Consider the following 22,698-nt stretch of genomic DNA (forward strand, 5'->3'; position numbering starts at 1 on the left):
TTCTACTCTGTTTTACGGTCATCGATGGGTATCACTTGTTCCTCTATCAGATGAATAATGATGGTGACAGTTCCTATTGTGTAGGAACCGATGTGCCACGCACTGTGCTATGGGCCTGTAGTACTCAGGACTCTCTTGCTTGCCAGTGACAGAAAAAAAACCAATTCTAATTTGTTTGGGGGAAGTAGGGGATTTATTGAACAATGTACTTGACAAATCCAGGTCCTGGTTTCAGGCATGACAGAAAGCCACCTGTCATTCAATTCTGCCTCCCTCTGTGTCAGCTAAGTTTCTGGCACAGCCTCCCTAGGTGCTGTCTAGATGACCACTGACAGCTTCAGGCTGATGACATCTTATCTCCTCAATAACCACAGAGGAAAGAGGTTTAATGGGGAGAGTAGTCTTGGGATGCTTTCCCATATATATATATTTTTTCCCATAGGAGCCTTTTCTTTTTCTTTCCTTATAGACCCTTCTTCCTTGTGGCTCAGCCATGAGGTGTTATTGTCCTAGAAGCAGGGCAGCGTGGATACCACTCTGAACCTAAAGTCCATAGGGACGAGGAGGGGGATACCTCCTCCAGAATGGAAGGTAGCATAGAAGCCCTCAGGGAAATGGCAATGTGAGCAAAGAGACTGGAGAGGATGGGTCTAGGGAAGAGTATGATGCCCAGTTCCCTGAGGGGCCCGAAGCCACCTCTGTGCCATGTCTTGGCCTAGGAAGGGGTAGAGTACAACAGAAATCCCAGCAGGTTGAGAAGAAAGCTGAAAGCGAAGAGAGCCAGTGCCCACTTCCTGTTTGGAACTCTGCCCCAGAATGCCCTGTGCCAACACAGGAGGGCTGTAACAAAGTGAAGTGGTTGTGTGACATATTTAATGGGAAATGGCTCCAGAAGATGCCCGAGTCACCCTTAGTCCTCCTGTGACAGAGAAAGCATCCAGAAGCACCCACATGTTCCCTGTGGGGGTGAGAAGGTAGCTGAAAGAGAGAGGAAACCAACTTCCCACAGTGGCTGGGAGAACAGGATGGACAGGTGACTGACTCCTGGCAACTGGAGTCAGGCCCAGGGCTTGTTGGTATGGCTGGCAAAGAGAAGCTATTTCTCTGCCGGACTTGCGGCTGTGAGGTTGTGAGCCTCGGGCTGCTGGCGTCTCCTTGTGGAAAGAAGCAAAGCTGACTGATGGAGAGTCTCTGGAGCCTTTAGTCTCTGGAAATAAGTCCAGACACGAGGCAGAAGTGCCCTGGGCTTTTCATTCGCATAAGTCAACCAAAGTCTTTCTTTGTTTAAGCAAGTGAGAATTGCATTATCTGTCATTGACAGCAGAAAGGGCTCTAACCCAAGTAAGGTATAGAGAGGCAGGCCAGCAAAGAGGTGGAGCCTGGAATCAGTGGGAGGACAGTCAGAAGGAGGAACCTGTAGACCAAAGAAGTGTTAGGTGGAACGGGAGGGCTGAGAGCCAGAGGAGAGTGAGAAGGCACAGTGAAAAGATTTTGTGGTGAGCAGTACACGCTCCCGGGTTCATGACTGGGAGGGGTTGTGTCAGTCGGGGCAGGAAGGAGCTCAGGACAGCAGGGCATCATGGGACTAGGGTGAGAAGAATGCCTTCAGGGGAGGAACGCATCCTAAGTGGCTAGGGGAATGGAAAGGTGAGACCACACAGGTAGATGGGGTTGAGAGCTTGGAACAGAAGACTTTGGTGCAGGAAGTGGTGATGTGAGATAGGAAGTTCTAAGCAGAAAACCAGAGAGCAGGCAGAAACATGGGTAAGATATCTGGGTGTACTGTGGATTTAGGAGCCCTCAATACACGAGTGAAAGAAGAGGCGAAGTGATGAGCTCCTCCAGAAAGTGCATCTCAAAAGTAAATAGTTAAACAGCAGTGTCTGTCTATTTTGCTCAAGGCCAGTTATGCTAGGGCACACAGGGGTCATTGACACCAAAAGCCTGACAGTCACAGTTGGTGAGATCATCACCCACAGAGAAATCGTGTAGAAATTCCCTCCAGCTGGAAGCCAACATTGGAAGAAATGACCCCACGAATGCATTATCACATCAAGTTCAACCGCATGCCTTGAGGCTAACAGCGCGTTACAGATCAGTTTCAAGTAGCTCGCTCCTAGGAAGCCACGGGGTCGGGAGAGGGTGAGAGAGAGGCCTTGCGGGACGCCTGCAGGCCATCCTGAGACCCAGCAGCCGCAGGTCTAGAGTTGACCTACAGGGCCGGATGTGGTCGGTGCCGGAAGAGAAACGTGAGGAAGGCTGAACGAGGCGGGGGCATGGTGGCGAGAACCGTGGGTTTGGGTCCACGCGTCAGCAGTGACCCGGCGGTGGAGGATCCCAAACACGCGTGCCCAACCCAGCACCGGGATCGGGGCGGTACCTAGCCAGGCACAAGGCCCAAAAGCACCCACACTAGGACCCGGGGCGAGTCTGTGTACCCCGGGCTAGGCGTGCGCCCGCGTAGTCTGATCCCAAGTCCGGCTTTGTGAGGCGCGCGGCGACTCTGTGGGCATGTGGCTGCGGTCCCAGTACACTCACGGTGCCCGTGACCGTGGCTTAGGCACGCCGGAAGCTTGGTGGACTGGCCTGTCTCTGGGGGCTCTTTGGCCCCCCAGGGTCAGCATCCCCTCCGCAACCCCTTCCGCGCGCTTCTCCCCGCCGGGGCCGCCCCGCATCGGCGTCTCCGGGGCGGAGCTCGAGGGCGCCCGGCGCGGGGCGGGCCGAGCCCGGCGTGGGGCGGGGCCAGCAGGGGGCGCTGCGGCATGCTGTGCTGCCCCGAGGTCGGTGCACGCAGCCCTCGTCTCCCCCCGCAAAGGGCTGAGCAGGCGGCGAGCGCCGAACGGGGCGCGCAGCGGCGGAGCCGGGGCCGGAGCCGGGCCGGGACCATGGACGGTGAGTGGGAATGGTCCGGGGCCCGGCTGGTTGTCTTTTGGGCTGAGCGGCGCGGAGGCTCGAAGCGGACAGGAGCCCCAGGGTTGAGAGCCCGAGGGGATCCTCGGGACGCGCCCAGGCCGGGACGACGGGACTGAGTCTCTGGTGGGAGAGAGGGGCTGGGACGGGCTTCAGAGCACCGGGTCTGAACCCCCCGACTGAGCTTCCTCCTCCATTCCCGCTCCTTCCCCAAACCCCAGCCCCCAACTCGCTGTTCCTCCCCCAGGCCACCCCGGCCTCCGCCCCGCCGCCCCTGTCTCCAAGCCTCAGCACCCTCTAACCCTCTAACTCTGCCAAGGATTCCGGCGCCCTCTCCCGAGCCCTCGCCCCCACCTCCCTCAAACCCGCTGCCTCGGGCTTCTCCACCTCCAGCCCCGCGCCCCTCCGGCCCCGCCTTCCTCCACCGCGTCCCCGCCCCTCCAACCAGCTCCCGCCCGGCGCCCGCGCTCCTGCGCCTAATTCCAGCCCCAGCTGGACCTCCCAGGATCCCGGTTCCCGCGGCGCTTCGAACCTGCTGGTCTCCAGGTGAGAAAGCGGCGGCAACTTCTCCGCGGCCTTTCTCGGGGGTGAGGCTGGCACCCCCGCAGCCGCCTGCGCCCGGCGCCTGCGGGAGTCCCGGGGCCCCGCCGAGGGACCGCTCCGCGCGCGGGCTGGCGTGCCTGGGTGCTAAGGTTGGGGCTGCGTGCTCCAGATCCCACGGCCTTGCTTTTGCTCGTCTGGAGCGATCTAATAAAGAAGCCGGCTTTGTCACACACCAGAAATGGAATTGGCTTAGAGCAGGTTGCTTTCTTTGTGGCAGCAGCGGTCTTTCAAGTTGTACCTGTGGATGGTTCAAGGATTAGCGGTGCAGGAGGACGTGGAGCCATATTTTCCCGCTTCGCTGGGCGTTCAGAGGCTGCAAAGGGGTCCCCCCGGGGAGCGAGGCTCTCACCGCCTGAGTGGCCAGTGCCTTCGTGGGAAGGCAAGGATGCTTTGTAGGCTTTCAAAAAGTAAAATCAGGAGAGGTGTGAAATTAGATCGGTGCAAATGGGGAATCGTGGGGTGGATGGCCAAGGGGGCCTCAAGAGGGCTTCATAACTTGGGGACATTTGTTGCCTATGATGCGGAGGGCCCCCGGTGAACCCGAGTATAGAGCAGACCATGCCCAGCCTAGGCTTACAAACGTGACGTGACTGCAAACGGAGCTTGGCAACAGTTCCTTCTCCTTGGAGGTGTTGGTGCTCAGCCTGGACATCTGTGGGAAGAGAGTTCAAAGCAGATGGTTTGAAAAGCCTCGTGTTCCCTAGAGAGGGGTGGAGATGCACTGGTTACAGCCTGAAAAGCCAGTGCCTGAATCTGCCCGCATCCCTTCTCCTGGCTTTCCTTAAGTCTTGTTTTAAATTAATTGCGTATTTCAGAGAAAGGACATATAGGGGAGACTTCTCTTTCAGGAATTAACTCCTGGCCAGTCCACCCTCACTAATGCTTGGGAGGCTGCTGTGGGGCACCAGGGACAGGATGGGTCACTGGGTCTCTGAAGCCTAAGGCTCTGAGCATTTGTGAAACTTGCAGTATCCATAAGTTGTTGTTGTTGTTGTTGTTGTTGTTGTTGTTGTTGTTTTTCTGTTGATTGGCCTGAATAGTAATTAGCTCAATATCCTTTCAGCATTGAAGAGTGAATTAATGAGTAATTAGCCCAAGGTCACACTGGGGCTCAGTAGGCTCCCTCTAAGTGCCCACAAATTGCTGAGGGCACCTTCTTAGTCCTCATCATGCTGTTCAGTGGTGAGTTGTTGACTGTCAGATGCCCCACTAGCCAGGAATGCCTTCAGCGGGGAACCATCTCTGTCAGCACGCAGCCTGGCACCCTCTAAGTGATAGGTACTCAGTGTTTTCTCTAGTAAACAAAATGGATCCCCCCTCTTGAATCTAGGCTGAGTCCGTAACTCTTGTTTTTCCATTGTGCTGCACTGTTTTCAAAATATTGTCCTTAAATTCATCAATTTTTTAAAAAATGCATCCTGTCACTGGAGACAGACTCCTTTTTGTGTTTATTTGGGAGCAGAGCACTCGGTTTATGGGTCAGGCTCTGATAGCTGGGTCTCTAACCTCAGTGGGGACTCCAGAACTTCCGTGAAGGAAATCAGCTGTCCTCAGCCTAGAATTGGGGTGAGGGGGTGATGGGCACTCTGGGGAGCTAAGGCTGTTTGCTGAGGGGTGAGGCCCTCGCAGCTTAACCTGTAGGGCCCTGAGTTGTGACTGAAGCTCCCCCCGCCGCATCTCTCATCCATGTCTATAATGGGAAGGAGCACTCAGGGAGACCAAGCAGTGCTTGAAGAGCCCTGCCGGCCGCCTCAGATTGCACCATCTTTAGTCCAGTGGGTACTGTTCACCCCAACTTTCCCGTGGAGAGCTGGGAGCAGTGCTTCTTAGAGGTTTCTGGCCATGTGGTTTGTGGCTCTGTTGGGGCTGGTGGTTTAGGATGGGGTTTCTGTTTGCTGGAGGTGGCTGTTACCCACCGACAGGTCAGCAAAGTCCAGCTCTTCTTCCTCTGTCAAAGGCCGGCCCTGAAGAATACGACCAGAGGCGGAGGGGGTGGGAATGCCCCGTGCCACCTTTTTTCAGGAATCCCGCAAGGCTGCCATTCACAACGTTACTTGGATGTGGGAACCGGCACTGCCCACGGGTTAAGGGTTGTCATGGGCTTATCTTTCTTCCCCAGACTGTCTCAGTCTCCAAGTCTGGCTCCTACCCAGAATTCCTGCCGCTGAAGATGAAAAATCTGTTTTCTAGAGGAGGTTTAATTAATGCCTGCGGTTTGTGAGTGAGACAGGGAGGGAGGGAGAGAGAGGGCGGTGGTGCCTACTCTCAAGGTGGGTAAGGAGAAGGATGGGAGAATATCCAGGGTCCTGGAAAAACAGCAGGGGTAGACTTCAGCCCCAGGGCATTGCCTTGGGACAGGGCTTTTGGTTGGTGGATAAGGATGTATGCCCACATTCTGGGATAGGGGTTACCAGTAGGAGAAGAGTCACTGAGATAGGAAAAATAGCTCACAGTAGCCTGAAATACGATTTGTTGGGCTCACTGTTCACCTTTCCAGAAAGCCTTGAAGGACAGCTGAGAGCTGGACTTAGCACAGTGAGAGTGCAGAGCTATTTTAAGTTTTTGAATGAGGGTTGCGCTGGGCCCCTTTGGAAATGGCTTGAGTGACATTAAGCTGGGGTTGGCCCTGGGGAGTCACCTCACACCTGCGATGCTGAGGGAGAGAGCCCAAGAGAGTGGCAAAGGAGAAGCAGCTGGCAGAGTCCGTGTGCTGCACTTAGGGGTGAAGAAGAGGCAACAGCTGCTTTCTGGTAGGATAGTGGGCCTTTTGACAGAAGCAGCCTTCCAGGGACCTTTTTTTTTAAATGTTTTTATTTTATTTTTGAGAGAGCATGTGCGCGTGCAGGGAAGGGCGGGGGGTGGCTGGGAACAGAGGATCCCAAGCAAGCTCTGCACTGACAGCTTTGGCGCTGACTGCAGTGAGCCCAGTGTGGGGCTCAAACTCATGAACCTCAAGATCATGACCTGAGCCAAAGATGGCCCCTCAACTGACTGAGCCACCCAGGCACCCCCCCCCCCAGGCACCCTTCTTGAACCTGCTGGGCAGCCTGGCAGATGGAACAGGGCCTGCTGAAGCCGCCCCCCCACACCAACCTGCAGATCCTGGAAGGCAGCCACGCACGAGGAGGCACCTGTGAACCGGGAATGAATTTCGGAGTCTGCTCTGAGTTCCAAAGGCAGGAGGGTCAGGATTATTTAACTGGACCACAGACTCCAGCCTGCTAGCCTCCACCCGCAGAAGGCTGCTGTGAAGGTTCTTGGGCCTTGGTTAGGGAAACCCCGGGCTTCTTGAAACTGGCTTACAGTTCAATCAGTAATGAAGAGAGGAGCAGTCCCAGGAGCATGGATGTAGATAAGTGATTGAAAAGGCATTGAAAAACTTGGAGGGGCCTTGAGGAGTAGTTCCTGCAGCCAGGGGTAGCCTTCAGTGTGTGCTCTGGGCTGGGTCATCCATGCACCTGCCCTCCCTTCCTTTGTCCCTCCCTCCTCCTCTCCTTGCCCAGTCTCATCCTTCTGTACTGCAAACCTCGGGGAGCTGCCTCTGTGCTGGTACCCTGGGGTAGAAGAGAATTGGGGTGACTCAAACATCTAGTAGTAGCAACTAGGAACTTTAAAATTCTGTTTATGTTTGCCCACTTGCCTCCCTAACTTATACATTGATGTTTCTCTATTATGGGGCATCCTTTTGTCATGTGCTTACCACTCTGGGCCTCTGTGTGTAACCAACTTCCTCAGAGAGAGCTGTAATCAATAGCATGGAAACCAGAGCTTTAAAAAACAAACTAAGATGAAAATTATTGCACCTGGTTTTGACACCCCCTTCCCCTCCTCTCTGCTTGTTTGTGGTTAGAGTCATAATTTACACCAAATTTACAAATAGTTTGAATACTATTTGTCCTACCACTCAATTAGAAGGAGACCTGTGTCTTTCCCACTAACAAAACCATAGCTTACTTTCCTAGAACTACCTCATTCTTGGATCCCGTACCAAACTTTAGGCCTTCAGAGATACAGCCATATCATTTTGAGCTTTTAAACTATAAAATAAACTATAAAATAAAATGAAGCTCTTGCTTGCTAATTTTGTCATCTAATATGGGAGAATCTGAAGTTAGAATAAAACATGTTACTGCCTTGTTAACTCTTTATGCTTCTAAAATGAAAGAAGCAGTTGGATTAAGGTGGAAGAACGTTATTATGGTAGAAATGTCTGGAAACTCAAAAATAATAAAGGAGGGACACAGTCTTACAGAAATAAACTGTTAAATTTTAAACATTGTTACTAAAATGTGCAGAGGTATAAATAGGAATTTCTATAGAAGTATAAGCAAGTATAGAATTTTAATGAGTATAGATAAGTATAGAAACTTTAGTCATTTTGTTGAAATATTTAATTAAATATTTAATATTATGATCATACATTATTGTGCTTATGCAGTACCTTACCATATAAAATTTTTTTTTAATGTTTATTCATTTTTGAAAGGGAGACAGAACACAGGCGGGGGTGGGGCACAGAATCTGAAGCAGGCTCCACCCTCTGAGCTGTCAGCACAGAGCCTGACACGGGGCTCGAACTCCCGAACCTTGAGATCATGACCTGAGCAGAAGTCAGATGCTCAACTGACTGAGCCACCCAGGTGCCCCAGTACCTTACCATATAAATAGGCAACTGAGCCTGTGATCTTAAGTCCTTCCAGCAAGTCTGGGATCTTAGAGATGAGGAAACGGGACCACAGGGTGTTTCAAAAGGCTTCTCCTAGAATGTAGAACTCTTGAGAAGAGAAATATTATGTAAACTTAGGTATTCCTGCTACAGTTGCTTGATAACCAAATGTGACTACATAGTTATTTGAAAATTACAGGTAGTCTCCTGCTTAGGGGTAAAAGTGGGTATTGGCTTTCTTTAAAATGTTCTGCAGGTCAAACAGACACAACCAGCATGTGATCAGCACCACCAGAAACCTCCTGGAAGGATTTCTCAGGGTTTGTGGACGTAAGAGGTTCTCTGCTGATGACTTCCCAGTACTAGAGTACCTGAAGACCTGTGTATTCAGCATAGTACAGTAGTGAAGAGTATAGACTCTGAAGCCATTCTGGCTTGGAATCCTGGATCTGTCATTACTAGTCTTGTACACTTGGACAAGTTACTTAACTACTCTGTGCCTCAGTTTCTTCATTTGTAAAATTGAGATGATGATAAAAATTGAGATGCTATTATTGTGAGGCTAAAATGAGTTCGTACATGACGAGGACTTGGAACGGTGCCTAGCACATGATATGCTTTAAAAATGTTAGCTGTTGGGGCACTTGGGTGGCTCAGTTGGTTAAACGTTAAACTTAGGCTCAGGTCATGATCTTCTGATTTGTGAGTTTGAGCCTCGCATTAGGCTCTGTGGTGTCAGGGCAAAGCCCGCTTGGGATCATCTGTCTTCTCCCCCCCACCCCCTCCGAAAAAAGAGAAATAAACATTTAAAAATGAATACATTTTTTAAAAGTAAAAAAATGGTAGCTGTTATTACCATTCACTCATTCCTTAAAAATATGTTTTTGGTGCCAACCAACCTCACCAAGTTGATGGATATAGGAGAATGGACAAGACACACATAGCCTGTCCCAGTGGAACAGAGGACTTGATGCTTAAGTTCACAGTGAAGGACCTGAAGGGTAGTGCAGACATTTCCCAGACGCTCACCTGCCTTTTTGCCACCTATTATGATCATGAGGGCCTAGGGCAGGTCTATGAAGGGTTGACCATGGCAGGGGGTGGAGCTTATTATCTTGATCGGGTACACTCAGGTGTGATGTTGTTGCCTTGCCCGCTGTTTAAGATATGCCCTCGATTCACAAGCACATGCTGGTTGTTAATGTTTTAACTATCACTCTTGGCCTCAGGTTGTTAGTGGGAAGTGTGATAAGAGACTGTAAACTCAGTATTTACTCACCTGCTTTGCCGGCACTGCTCTTGGTCCTGGTGGACAGCATACTGCCCTGACCACTGGTTCAGACTGGTGTTTCAACAGCCCTAAAAGCCCCCCCCCCCAGTACTGTGAGAGACCCAATTCTGAGTGAGCAATAGCACGGCTGCTTAAGGGTGGCCGGGGGATTTGCACTGAGGCAGAAGGCCAGACCATCATGCTTCCTGTATCTGCCATAGTCAGAACCTTCTGGACATGAAGATCTCTGGGGGACTGTATTGATAGGCTTGGATTTAATAACTGGTTCTGGAGAATGGAAGTCCTCACTTGCTCTGTGTGTCCTACAAAGAAACTCCCACGTGGAAGCCTGCCCAGCTAGCTAGCGCCTGCCATCACGGCCTGGCGCAGGCCTTTAGCCATGGACTGCGGACTGGAGAGCCCGTGATCGCTGCCTCAGGAACTTGAGCACCTCTGCCTTGTGTGAATGTGATTGCTACAGCCTTGGCTTCACACTGGAGCACTTCGTGTTAATGTGTCGCCTGTCAGACTGGAAACCTAATAGCTCTCTTAGTGAGGAGCCTGCTTTTATTTGTTTTTGAACTACTGGAATTTGAAGTCAGGGAGATTTTGTCGTTCTTTTTTTTAAATACTTGCCCCATGCTTGGAAAATAAAGAAATGACAAAAAATGTCATTCACTTTTAAAAGCCATTTATTTGTATGCAGGCAGAACTGAGTTAAGCAGAGGGGAACCTGTCTTTAGTTTCCATGTGGTTGGTTCCCCGGGTGCTCTAACTTTTCTGGTCTTGGTTGCCGCACGATTTCCCAGATGGGGTCATCTTTTGTCACCAGTTTGTCTCCATCACAGTTCCTAATGGAAACCTAAACCTGAAAATCAAAGCTTGGATATTTATGATTGAAGGTCATCGCACTGACAGTTGATTTTTTTTCTTGTTGTTGGCTCCATCTTCAAGGTGAAAAATAACTGTTGTCTTTGAGAAAGGCGTATTTCAGGAGATGCTAATGTCAGGCAGGAAGATGCAGGTACGTCTGCCTCGTTCTTGGTTCATCTAATTTCCATGTTAGTAGCATATGATTTTTTATTGGTGCATCTTGCTCTAATGACTGCTGATTATCTTGGAACAGCTGCATTAATTGATGGTGTTTAACAACTCAACGTACAGTAAGTAATTGCAGTTGGCTTGGCTGAACAGAACAGGTTCTTTTTTACTGGCTTTTTCGCTCAAGGAGTGTTTTCTCTGTGTGCTGAATGCCAGAAAGGGAGTTGGGGATGCTTTGCCCCAGTGCCTACCCACCACTCAATGCTCACACTCCCCTGGGACACTGCGTGCCGTCCTAGCGTCTTTTCCCACCGCGTGCAGATTGTCTTTGCACGGGCCTGTCTCCTCAGCTTGACGGGGAGCTCCTGGAGGCCGGGGCTCACATCCAGCACGTCTCTCTGACTCTTCAGCCCTGAGCACAAGGACTCGCATGGAATATGCCTCAGTAAAGGTTGGGTGAATGAATGATTGGCTGGTTGCAAATCAGTCAGGTTTGCTTTTAGCTGCAAGTAACAGTCCTACTTTAGTGGTTTAAGCATATAGTGGTTTCTTTCTTTCATGTAACAAGATGTCCAAATGTAGGTGGTTGCTAGCATTAGTTTCAACAGCTGATGTCTGTCTGGACTGACATTTCTGTTATTTTCTTGGCCTGTCCTTCATGATGGTGAGATGACTGCGGCAGGAAGGAAGCGCCAGCCACACTGGTACCTTTGATCAGGAAAGCACACGTTTTCCCCAGAACACTGAGCAGACTTCCCCTGACATTTCACGTGTCACATGACCAGTCCCAGTTTAAAGGGCCATGTGACTATTTAGCAGGGCACACTGTTGCCAAGAATAGTTGGGTGGGCTCACTGCTAAACAAATAACTCAAATATGCTTAAAGACTCAAATATGGTAGACATTTACTTTTTGCTGACACAAAATCCAAAATGGCTGTTCCAAATTAGTGGGGAGTTCTCTTCCAGCAGGTGATTAAGGGACCCAGGCTCTTAATTCTGCCATGCTTGTTTACATCAATCAGAAGAGGAGGGAGCCTGGAGGATGGTGTGTGGGAGAATTTTATGGGCCAAGCTTGGAGGTGGTGAATTAATTCCAGTGATATTCCATTGGCAGGGGCTCAGACACATGGCCACACCTCCTGGAAGAGAGGCTGGGGAATGTGGTCCAGTGCCTAGGAAGAAGAGGAGTTGGGTTTTATGATTAGCTGGCAGTCTCTGCCACACTGTCCCTCCCACCCCCGCCCAAATCAGAATTCTCTTAGCAAGGAAGAAGGCATGAATATTTGAGGGACAACTAGGGGTGTCTGTCCTAGAAGGAAATAGTGTGCTAAGAAGGCTACCTCCCAGAATAGTCTTCATTTCCAGATCATCTGTCTTAAATCCCTGCTTTTGTTCCTACCTTTCGGAAGTGGACCAGAACAATAGAAGGTCCTCATTATCCCTGTTTCTTGACCCCAGGCCTGTTCTTAACAGGTTTAAGGGAATGAGTCATAATTGATCCCCCTCGGCAGTTGAAGATTACCCCACGGGAAATGGGATTCAGCACCCCTAGGCCAGAGGAGCTCTGAGCCTTTGAGACCTTCTTGCCAGTGAGCCTTTCAAGTGCCCCCACTCACCTAGCCTTCCAAAGTTTCTCTTCCTCTTCAGCCCCCAGCCTAGCCCACCCACATCCGGAAGGGAGCAAGGGATGCAGCACAGAGTGACCCCTGCTTCCCACTCAGATGATTTGAGAAATCTTTTCCCAGCCACTTCCTGCTAGTTTTTCTCTGTAAACATTAATAAATGACCCACTTACCTACTGAGTCAAAGTGTTTTGTTCCTGTTCCGTTTGTGGTGGGTTTCTGTGACACGTGTTTCTCCATCCACAGTATCTTTCTTGGTGCCCTTCTTTACTCCCTCCCTTCCTTTCTTCCCACACACACCTACTGAGCCACCTGCTGCTTCCTCAGCTCTGTGTTCGCCCAGCCCTGCAAGCAGTAGCGGGGAAGCTGACCTGAGCCTGTGTGTTGACGCATATGATGGGAGGGCTGTGGTCGCCCAATACTGGGGGGCCTCACCTAGCATTGGGGTCAGGGAAAGCTTCTAGGAGGAGCTGGCTTTTGCGCTGCATTTAAGGATGAGTAGGAGTTAACCAGGTCAAGAAGGCACTTGGGCCAAGCGAGTGGGCACAGACACTGAATTACGAGAAGGGGCATGTGGCGGTTGGGGGAGAACGGTAAGTCCAGTGCGCCAGAGTTCGGGTCCAGCACTGTGGTCATTTACTCGTTTAACAGAGAGCGGTGAACGAGGCAGATAAGGTCGCAGCCCCAAGGGAGCTCAGTGTCTGGGCTGGAAGAGGGAATGAGGCCGTAGGGGAGGGTGGGCGGGAATCCGAGGTGGGCTTGGCTGCTGTCCCAGCCGCTGCCCTGAAGGGTTTGCTGTTGCAGGCTGAGCAGGATGTAGGCCCACTGATTGTGCTGTTCGCCTCTCCTGCCCCGTCCCTCTGTTTCCGATTCATTTCTGGTCCTTTGCCCGGGCATTACTCAGGCCATGAAAATAGAGGCTGGCACCAGAACACCAGCGTGTAGTCGGTGAGGAAAGTCGAAACTGTCATTACATATCAAGGTATATACGCCAGCTGGATTTTTGACGGAGTGCTTTCTCGGAGCCCCAAGGATGAGGTGCTCAAGTTGGTTTACGATTTTTTTCCCTCTCCTTTCAACTCCTGCCAGTACTTCTGGCTACTTGGCTCAGAATATGGCCTAGCCGTGTCTGTTACCCACCCTGTGAACACACTGAAATCTAAGTGAGGTTTGCCCTTGCTGTGGGCTGGCCTGTTGGGAGAGGCCGGGTCACCTCTACGGGCCCATTGGGTACTGCTCCACGGTCCATGAGGGTGTCCCTCCAGGCGAGGACTATGTGAGCACCGCCTGAGAAAGGAACTGTTGTCACCAGCAGGCAGGTCTGCTCAATTCCCCGAGGAAATGGGGGCTGTGCCAGGGTTCAGCCGGGCTGTCAGCTGCCTTCATTGTGACGAATGGCCCCAGGGTGGTTTCTTTCTTTCTCTCTACCCAGCCCTGTTCGTTTTGGTGGAATTGACGGTGCTAGGGAGTGGGGTGCAGAGAGGAACTTTTGTGCTAGTCTAAGCCCAGGGCTGAATGTATGGCATTGTGTTTCCAGGTAGGGAAATCTCAGTCCATAGAAGGAAACTCCACCAGCCCCATGGTGTCTACTGGGTGCCTTCTTGGTGCTAAAGGCTGTAGGGAATATATAGTAATAAAATGAGAAAAGGAGGATCGTTACTACCTGTGATGTGATTTATAATAAGAAATATATGTTCGTTCATCCTTGTTTCTGGCGCAGACCCCCTAAACTGTGCTGGGACCCAAGAAGGTGTCTTTTGTTATGTTAATGAAGTGATGGTTTTTGAAAGCCCCCAGGTAACTAAGGATGGGGACCGGTTGCCAGGAGAACCAGCCTGTGATTAGGAGGTTGGAACTTTCAGTCCCATCCCCAGACCTCCAGGGAGGGGAGAGGGGTCGGAGGTCAAATCAGTTGTCAATGGCCAACGATTTAATCAGTCATGCCTATGTAATGAAGCCTCCATAAAAACACAAAAGGATGGGTTTGAAGAGTTTCCAGGGCGAGCACTTGGGGGTGCGGGAGACTGGTACCTTGGGAGAGAGCATGAAAACTAGGTGACCTTTCCCACATGCATATTTTTCCCTGTGCACCTCTTCCATCTGACTATTCCTGAATTCTGTCCTTTTATAGTAAACCAGTGATCTAGTAAGTAAAATGTGTCTCTGGGTTCTGTGAGCCACTCTAGCAAATTAATTGAACCAAAGAGGGAGACAGACCTCCAGTCAGAAGCACAAGGGACAACCTGGGTTTGCCATCAGCCTCTGAAGTGGTGAGGGGTGGGGGGAAGCTGAGCCCTTAACCTGTGGACTCTGACGCTATCTCCAGGTAGGTAGGGTCAGAATTGAGTTGAGTTGTAGGACACCCAGCTAGGGTCAGAGAACTGCTTGGTGATGTGCGGGGAAAACCCGTACATACACTAGACTTAGGTACGAAATCCTTAGTACCCTAAGTGCAGTCCCTTCCACAACCCCAGAAAGTGGGTGATTTTATATTCCGCTAGAATGTAAGCTCTGTGAGGGAAGGGATTTTGGACTACTTTGGTCACTGCTGATCCCCAGCTTCTATAACTGTGCTTGGCGTATTGCAGAGGCTCAGTAAATATTTGTTGAATGAATAATCGAATCACCATTTACAGGTGAGGAAACCAGCTCAGAGAGGTTAAGTAACTTGCCTGAGGTACTGCAGCTGGTAAGCGGTGGAGTAAAAGGCCCGGCTCTCAGTCCCAGGGAGGCACCATGAGCTGTGACTTGGGGTCCCAGCCCCATTGCCCTTGGAATGTGGCCTCCTTCCAGGATAGCCCTGGAGGAAGGCCTGCAGCCTGTCTGGCTGATACTCTGCCCAAATGCAGCACAAGCTTGGCAGAAGCTAGCATTTGTATGGTGACGAGCCGCAAGCCCCCAAATGTCAAAGCTGGCAAGGTTGTCTGCGTTCTTGGCTGCCAGTGCCTTGCTGTAAACTGAAGGGTGAGATGTATATACAGGAGTGTATCTGTCAGCTTCTGAGTGATGTTTCTATGTTGCTGCCTTCATCCTGTCAGGCGTGTGTTCAGGAACCTTCTGTGGCTCCCTCCTCCTACAGCAGCCTAGTCTGGCCCTACTCATTCTCCACCCTGTTCACTGATGAGTGACTGCATAAAACCTGTCATCAGTCAACAGTGTAGGGAGGGGTGGATTCTGCCTCTGCATGTGTACCACTGGATACGTTATTTATCCTCCTTGAAATGCCTGCTCACATCAGGCATGCCCACTAACATCCTACCTGCCCTGTAGCTTTAGCAGTTTCTGTCTCTTCCTTAAAGCCCCATCTGACCATTTAGCACATGTCCCCTTCCCTAACCCCTGTAGCCTCAGTCTGTTTATATAGTGCATTTCCTAATGGAGTTCCTGGAGCCCTGGTTTCTTTGGGTATGATGGGGCTTCTGCTGAGTGGGGCACCAGACCCCTCCCAGTAAACTATGATTTTATCTTTCTTACACGTCAGGTTTCATGTTGCATTAGTTTTGAAAGGAGGTACTCTTTCAAAACCACTCGTCTCTCAATAGCTTAGGTACCTGCCTTGTGACTTCTTGCTTAACTAACATTGTTTAAAAAATAATTTAAATAGGGGCGCCTGGGTGGCTCAGTTGGTTGGGCGTCTGGCTTCGGTTCAGGTCATAATCTCACATCTCACAAGTTCAAGCCCCGCATTGGCCTGTGTGCTGACAGCTCAGAGCCTGGAGCCTGTTTCGGATTCTGTTTCTCCCTCCCTCTCTGCCCTTCCCCCACTCTAACTCTCTGTTTCTCTCTTTCTCTCTCTCCCTCCCTCTGAGAAATAAATAAACATTTAAAAAATTGTTAATTTAAATAAATTCTACAGCTTTTTTTTCCTGATTTTAAAAGTCATAAATGTTTAAGAAAATTTGGAAAATGCAAGACTATAAATGAGAAAAGAAGTCTTCCAGGATGCTACCACCTGCTTCAAGAGTTGCAAACCAGTCTTTCCCCCTTGCAGTTTGTTTCAAAGCAGAGTAAAATTACTGTAGTCCCAGCCATAACCACTCCTAACATTAAGGGTCTATTTTCTCTTTCCAGGGTTTCTTTAACAATTGTCACTTTTATTGATTTAAAAAAATAGCACTAAAGAGTATAACAGTAAAAAGTCTCACTCTCAGCCCTGTTTCAGATGACTCAGTCCAGTTTTGTAATGTATCTTCTTTATAACATAATTGAGCTCAAACTGTATATGCTGTATTATAGCTTGCTCTTTTGACTTAACATTTTCTGTCATTACTAACCGTTTGTTATTTGTACCATAACACACTGTAAAAACAAAGCATTAAATATGTGAGTAAATATTGAAAAGTCCACAGTAGAGATAACCACTATTAACTTGGGGACTGTCTCCTTCCAGACCTTATTCTGTAAGTTTACATGTTTTCTTAAAATTTCCTGGTATATGTTGAGTTGTGCAAATGTTTGTTTTACCTTCAGAGACACCTATACAATAGATAAGCACTGTATCTATTATGCTGCTGAAATAGAGAACAAAGGCAAAAGAAAAAAATTAAATTTCTTTATAGTTTAGAGCCCACTGACAAGTCCTTGACACGGGCAGAGTGACCTTCCTGTAAGAGCTCAACCCCCTCGATGATGACACTTTGCTAAGGGCAAAAGGCAACCTTAGCTTAACAGTGGCCTCACCTTCAGGATCCTGTAAGTCTACGTTAACATATAAAAATTTCCTTGGAAACTTCCTTTATCTCTGCTCCCCAAGATACAAGTTAGCAGTCATCCTCCAAGCACATGGCCCACTGATATGCATCTGAAGGGTCTCATGACTAGGGTTTTACTAGACAGTAGTAAAGGACCTTTTCCTAACAGCTAGCCTCTCAAGGTCCTGGAAACCTTGCTTCCAAAATTCCTTAGAGACTTATGCTATCCCTAACCCTCTCTTAATCCCAGTGCAGCTCTTCCTACCCATAGGCCCTATCCCCATGCTTTACTAAAACCTCCTGTTTGCACCGAAGAGGATTCTAGAATTCTTTCTTAACCATTCACTCTGAACCCCACCATTTCCACATCACTGCCACTTGCACACTCTCTCTCATTCATTTTTCACTTGGCAGAATCTGGAGGTTTGTCCACATCCACACCTAAGCCCATCTCTTTCTCCTTTCCCCTCCCTTCCCTTCTTTTTTTAAAAGATTTTATTTTTAAATAATCTCTGTACCCAACGTGGTGCTCAAATTCACAACCCCAAGATCAAGAGTCACATGCTCTACCAACTGAGCCTGTCAGGTGCCCCCCTCTTTCTTTTTAAAGGCTAAATCCTGTTCCATTATATGAACAAACTGTAATTTTCCAACCATTTCCCTCTGGGGTACATTTCAGTTTTCAAATTTTTATATTTATTCTTATTGCTGCTTTATACATATGAATAAGCATTTTTGGGGATTAGATACCCAGAATACAAATTCCTGGGGCAAAAGGTATGTGTGTTTACTGTTTTAATGAGACCACAGTTCTTCTTCACAAATACTGTTACACTTAACCCTCTTACCAACAGTGTGTGAAAGAATGTATCCCCCCCCCCCCCCCCCGCCCATTGGGACTAACATCCACTAGAGACGGATGATCTTTTTATTTTTTTGCCAATCTGAAGGGTGAGACATACGATGTCATTTTTAAATTTGTATTTCTTTCCATCCAGCTTTTCCAAGCATTTACATACACACATTTAAAAAAAGAAAAATGGGTCGTGCAGGGCATGGCTCTGTATCCTTTTTTAGTTTTTCACATTAAGTCACATTAAAATGTTCACATTTTCTGGGTCATTGCATGGTCTTCAAAAGCTCACTTGTTCAGGGGTGCTATTTCACTGAACGGTGCAGATGACCTGGAATGTTCTTTATCTTTATTTAAGTCCTTAATCTCCAGCAGCCTGGGGAATGACAAGTAATAGAAAAGAAGGGAAAGCAGAAGGAGCACCTTCTGTGGGGGATTGTGGGATCTGCCCAGGAAATGAGGCAAATTAAAATCTGAATTAGATGTTTGCTCAGGGCCTCATCCCTTAGGTATTTGGCAGGGAGGTGCCTAAAGTAAATATCACCATGAGCTCTTGTTTTATAGGGACATTGAATACTATCTGTTAAATATTAAGAAGCTTCACCTGTTTCGTGTGCTCCATTAAAAGTGCACAGCTTTGTTTGTTGTTGTTGTTGTTGTTTTGGATAAGGAGATTATGATGCTCCCAGAGCATCTCACATCAGCGGAAACATCCGGGAGGCAGGGTGGTGTGAGGGACATCGTGTTGAACTGTCAAGTCTGAAGAGTTGGCTTCAGATTCCAGCTCTTCCCCCGACAGCTGTGTGTAAACCTGAAGAAGACACTCAGACCTGTTCCCGGGGGTCTGTGTGGTATGAATGACCAGGGTGTGAGTGGCTTTGGACAGCCTGATGTTAGGCTAGTAGTTAGAGGCCAATTCTAGCTCAGTATTATTGAGAACAATAAAAATGAGCACCGTCTAATAGCAGGATGGTATCATAAAAAATAAATATTTGGTCTTTGCCCCCCAGTTCAGGGCACACAGCTCCTGGAACACGGAATCTCTAGAGTGCTAAGAGTATCTTTTAGGTGCTGATGACTGCTGGTCTGGGGGTCAGGAGAGGGGGTTAGATAAGCTTCTGGATGGGAGCTGGTTGCCTGGAAGGCCAAAGCACCATTAGAGATTTGGACTTTAAGCCCCACCAATGGCCTATGATTTAGTCCGTCATAGATGAAAGGAGACCTCTATAAAAACCTCTCAACAGCGGGGACTTAGAGAGCTTCCGGGTTGGCAGCACATCCGTGTGCTAGGAGGGCAGCATGCCTGGAGAGAGCATGGAAGCCCTGTGCCCTGGCCCCACACCTTGCCCTGTGCATTCCTTCCATTTGGCTGTTCCTGAGTTGTATCCTTTATATAATAAATCTATGGTGACAGCAAGTAAAATGTTCTCCAGTTTTGTGAGCTGTTGTAGCAAATTATTGAACCTGAAAGGGGGAGGGGTTGTGGGAGGCCCCACCTCTGACTTTGTAACTAGATTAGACAAAAGTGGGTAATTTGGGGACCCGGTGCTTGTAACTGGCATCTGAAGTGGGGGCAGTCTTTGGAACTGAGTCCTTCAACCTGTGGAGTCCGACACTAATTTGGGGTAGTCGGTGTCAGAATTGAATTGTAGGACACCCAGCTGGTGTCCACAGAGTTGGAGAATTGGTTGGTGTGGGGGGAAAAAAAAACAAACAACGTTTGGTGTCAGAAGTATTGTGAGTCAAAGCAGCTGAGCTGTATATGTTACCAGTCTCCAGAAATGTTCTGACACACAGTCAGCCAGGTCTGTTCTAGGCTTTGTCCACCAGAGGCACGCTTGTGAACAGACAGACCCTATCACTGCCGTACGATGGTTTGTAGTGAGTCACAGGAGACAGCCGGCCAGCTTTTCAGTGTAGTTGTTTGATTATGTACTAATAGTCCCGGAGAGTGTCCTGAAGGAGAGATACAGAATGACTTGAGAGTGTCAGACAGGACCCTGATCTAGACAGGGGAGTTCAAGGGCAGCTTCCCTGAGAAAATGATCTTTGAGCTGGGGTCCGAAGGCTGATGGTGAGTTAGCTATGTGGGAAAGGTGGAGGGGCAGAGGAGAGATAGCAGCCTGCTGGCTGGGGGAAGGCAGAAAGGATGGATTGCCGGTGACTGTAGTGAGCCTCTCCTCTGCACATTCATCTGTCCATTCAGCCATCCAGCAGACATTGATTGATTACCTGGGCCAGGTACTGTTTGTGGTACTGAGGACAGAAGAGTAGGGAGCAAGACAAAGTCTCTGGCCTCATCACTACTGCTGCGTAAGAAATCATCCCCACATTTGGTGACTTAAAACAGCCATCATTTCACTGTTATCCTCATGGTCTGGAGGTGGACAGGGCCAGCTTGTGTTTCTCACGCGGGTCTCTCACAGTTATGCAGGCAGTGGGTGGTCTAGAATCATCCAGATATTCCCTGACTCACATGTCTGATGCCTGGGCTGGGAAGCCTCAGTGGCTGCCTGGGTGTCCCTGTCTCCGGGTGGCCTCTCACATGGTCGCTTCAGGCCTCTAAAGCAAATGGTCCAAGAGAGAGCAAGCCAGATAGAATCTCATGGACTTTCCTGACCTGGTCTTAGAGGTCACACAGCATCATTTCTGTCCCATTCTATTCACTAAGGTAGTCCTGAAGCCTGATCAGGGGAGCTAGAACTCCCTCTTGATGGGAGATGTGACAGAAAACTTGTAGATGTGCTCCAGAACCCCCACACCCTCACCTTCTGCTCCTCCTAGCTTCTTATCCTTGGCTTTAAACCTACCCACCTGCCTCAGCTCACCAGCATCCTCCAGAGAAGGCAGTCTTATGGCCTGCATCCTGGCTCCAGCATGCCCCTTGGGGGTCCCACCTTCTTCCCCTGCCCCAAATAGCTCCAGAAAGGAGAGTTTTCTTCATCTCCTTTCTTGGTGGGAGATGGGGTGGGGGGCGGTTGGTGCCTTTTGTGGACTCGAACCCCAGGCATCTACCCAGCTGACCCACCTCCTAATTGGGTCATCAGAGGACATGCATGGACACAGGCACCAAATCCCCAAGGAGCAAGGCTGTTTTGTGAGGCTCAGAGATGGCCAGGATGACTGGTAGTCGTACCAGTGAGCCCGGACTGACAGTGAGCCTTGTAGGCCTTGGGCAGGGTTTGATCAGCATCCTAAGAGCATTATGGGTAACTGCTAAATGGCCAGAGTTTTGTTGACCACCTTCCAGGAGGATTATAGAAGACAGTCCTATGATCTCACTTACCCGCGGAATCTTAAAAAAAAAATGAGGTCATAGATATAGACAATAGATTAATGGTTGCCAGGTGGGGGTGGGGCTGGACAAAATGGGTGAAGGAGGTCCAAAGGTACAAAATACCAGTTATAAAATAATTAAGTCATGGAGACGTAATGTACAGCATGGTGACTATAGTTAGTAATACTATATTGTGTATTTTAAAGTTGCTAAGAGTAGATCTTAAAAGTTCTCGTTATAAGAACAAAATTGAACTATGTATGGTGATGAATATTAACTATGGTGAGGAATGTTAACTAGGCTTATTGTGGTGATCATTTTGCAAAACATACAAATATCAAATTATTATGTTGTGCATCTGAAACTAATATAATGCTATACGTAAATTATACCTCAGTGAAAAGAAGACAGACCTCTGGGAAGACAAGATTTTGCATTATGTCTTTAAGTTAATGTTAGAATTATTTATTACAAAGGACTTTCAGTATGTTCCTAGTTTCAGAAAAGGAAGCATAGATCTCCATCCTGATTAAACGAGTTATAATAACACCAATGATATGGCAGTCTGTGGTCAGTTATCATAAGGTAGGTGGGCAGAGCCAATCTTCTGTAGCCAAGAGTTCACACCACTGTCAGCTGAACAGAGTTTACAGCAAACATAACTACCATTATGATGTCCTGTAACACCCAACAAATAGTGCAACAGTTAACAATCAATAGTGCCCAAGTAATAAAACAGCAAACCTTGGAAGATGACTATTAAAACAAATCTCTAAATGTTACAGGATAGGTCTTTGCTCTCTTTAGTAGACATACTCAGAAACTCAATTTAGAAACTTAATTTAATGTTGATAATACAGCATAAGTATTGGTTCATTTAGCTTACGTTTGTGGAAACTGATATGTAAACAGAATTCATGGCCACTGCAGTGCCCTGCATTCTCAAAAACACTTGTGTGAGCAGCTGCCTCCCCCATGGTTCTCATTAAATACCATTGATTTATCTATCTATCTATCTATCTGTCTGTCTGTCTGTTTGTTTGTTTGTTTATTTATTTATTTATTTATTTATTTATTTATTTAATAGAACCCCTAGTGATTTACAGGTAAGTATGGCCTGCTCTGGAAAACTTGAAAGGACCTACCATCCTCCGAATGACATCTTTGTTTCAAGACCTCTACTTGTCTCAGCTTCAAGTTAGGTTTCAAGGTAAGTACCATATTCCAGATGACAGAGTGGTTTTAAGATGTAAATGACCAGGTCTCTCCCGAAAATGTTGCTTGATGATAAGTTTATGGGGCTAACCCCAACCTGCATATTTTTTTTTTCTTTTTCCAACCTGCACATTTAAAAATTCCTAGAAAACTCTTGCTTTGAGAAAAAAAAAAAAAGATTTTATTGGTATATTTTCAGATGGTAGCAGACCAAAAATGGAAAGGAATTAACCATTATTGAGCTATTATTGATAGGGTTTTGGAGTGGCGGTAGGGTCCGGAGCATATGGCCAAGAAAGAAGTATTAAGATGTCTTTGGCTCAAAAAGGTGATTTTATTAAAGCATGGGGATGGGACCTGTGGGCAGGAAGAGCTGCCCAGGACTGTGAAGAGAGACTGGGGTGGTAAAGTTAAAGGAAGTTTCCAAAGGGACTTTGATATGGTAAAGAAGATTCATGGATACTGGAGGCCTAGCTCTTGTCAAGCGAAGGTTGTTTTTCCCCCTAGCAAAGTATTAACATGAAGACAGTAGGGAGTTCCTGGAGAAA

General features: G+C 48.4%; 1 protein-coding gene across 2 annotated transcripts in view; it reads left to right on the forward strand.

Moving 5' to 3' along the window:
- The first annotated feature begins 2,815 nt into the window (after positions 1-2,815).
- Positions 2,816-22,698, forward strand: part of PXYLP1 (2-phosphoxylose phosphatase 1) — a 73,041-nt gene continuing 53,158 nt past the window's right edge. Inside the window, exons 1-2 of one of the 2 annotated variants that reach the window (XM_047100095.1) lie at positions 2,816-2,892; positions 22,023-22,145. The gene's annotated coding sequence lies outside the window, so the exon portion shown is untranslated. Of the gene's footprint in view, positions 2,893-3,368; positions 3,457-22,022; positions 22,146-22,698 lie in introns of those variants that run through there. The other variant, XM_047100096.1, reaches the window with a different exon arrangement.

Source organism: Lynx rufus, unplaced genomic scaffold, assembly GCF_022079265.1.
Source record: "Lynx rufus isolate CCGP_SWC_20201006 ecotype Redwood Valley unplaced genomic scaffold, mLynRuf1.p SCAF_5, whole genome shotgun sequence".
NCBI lineage: Eukaryota > Metazoa > Chordata > Mammalia > Carnivora > Felidae > Lynx > Lynx rufus.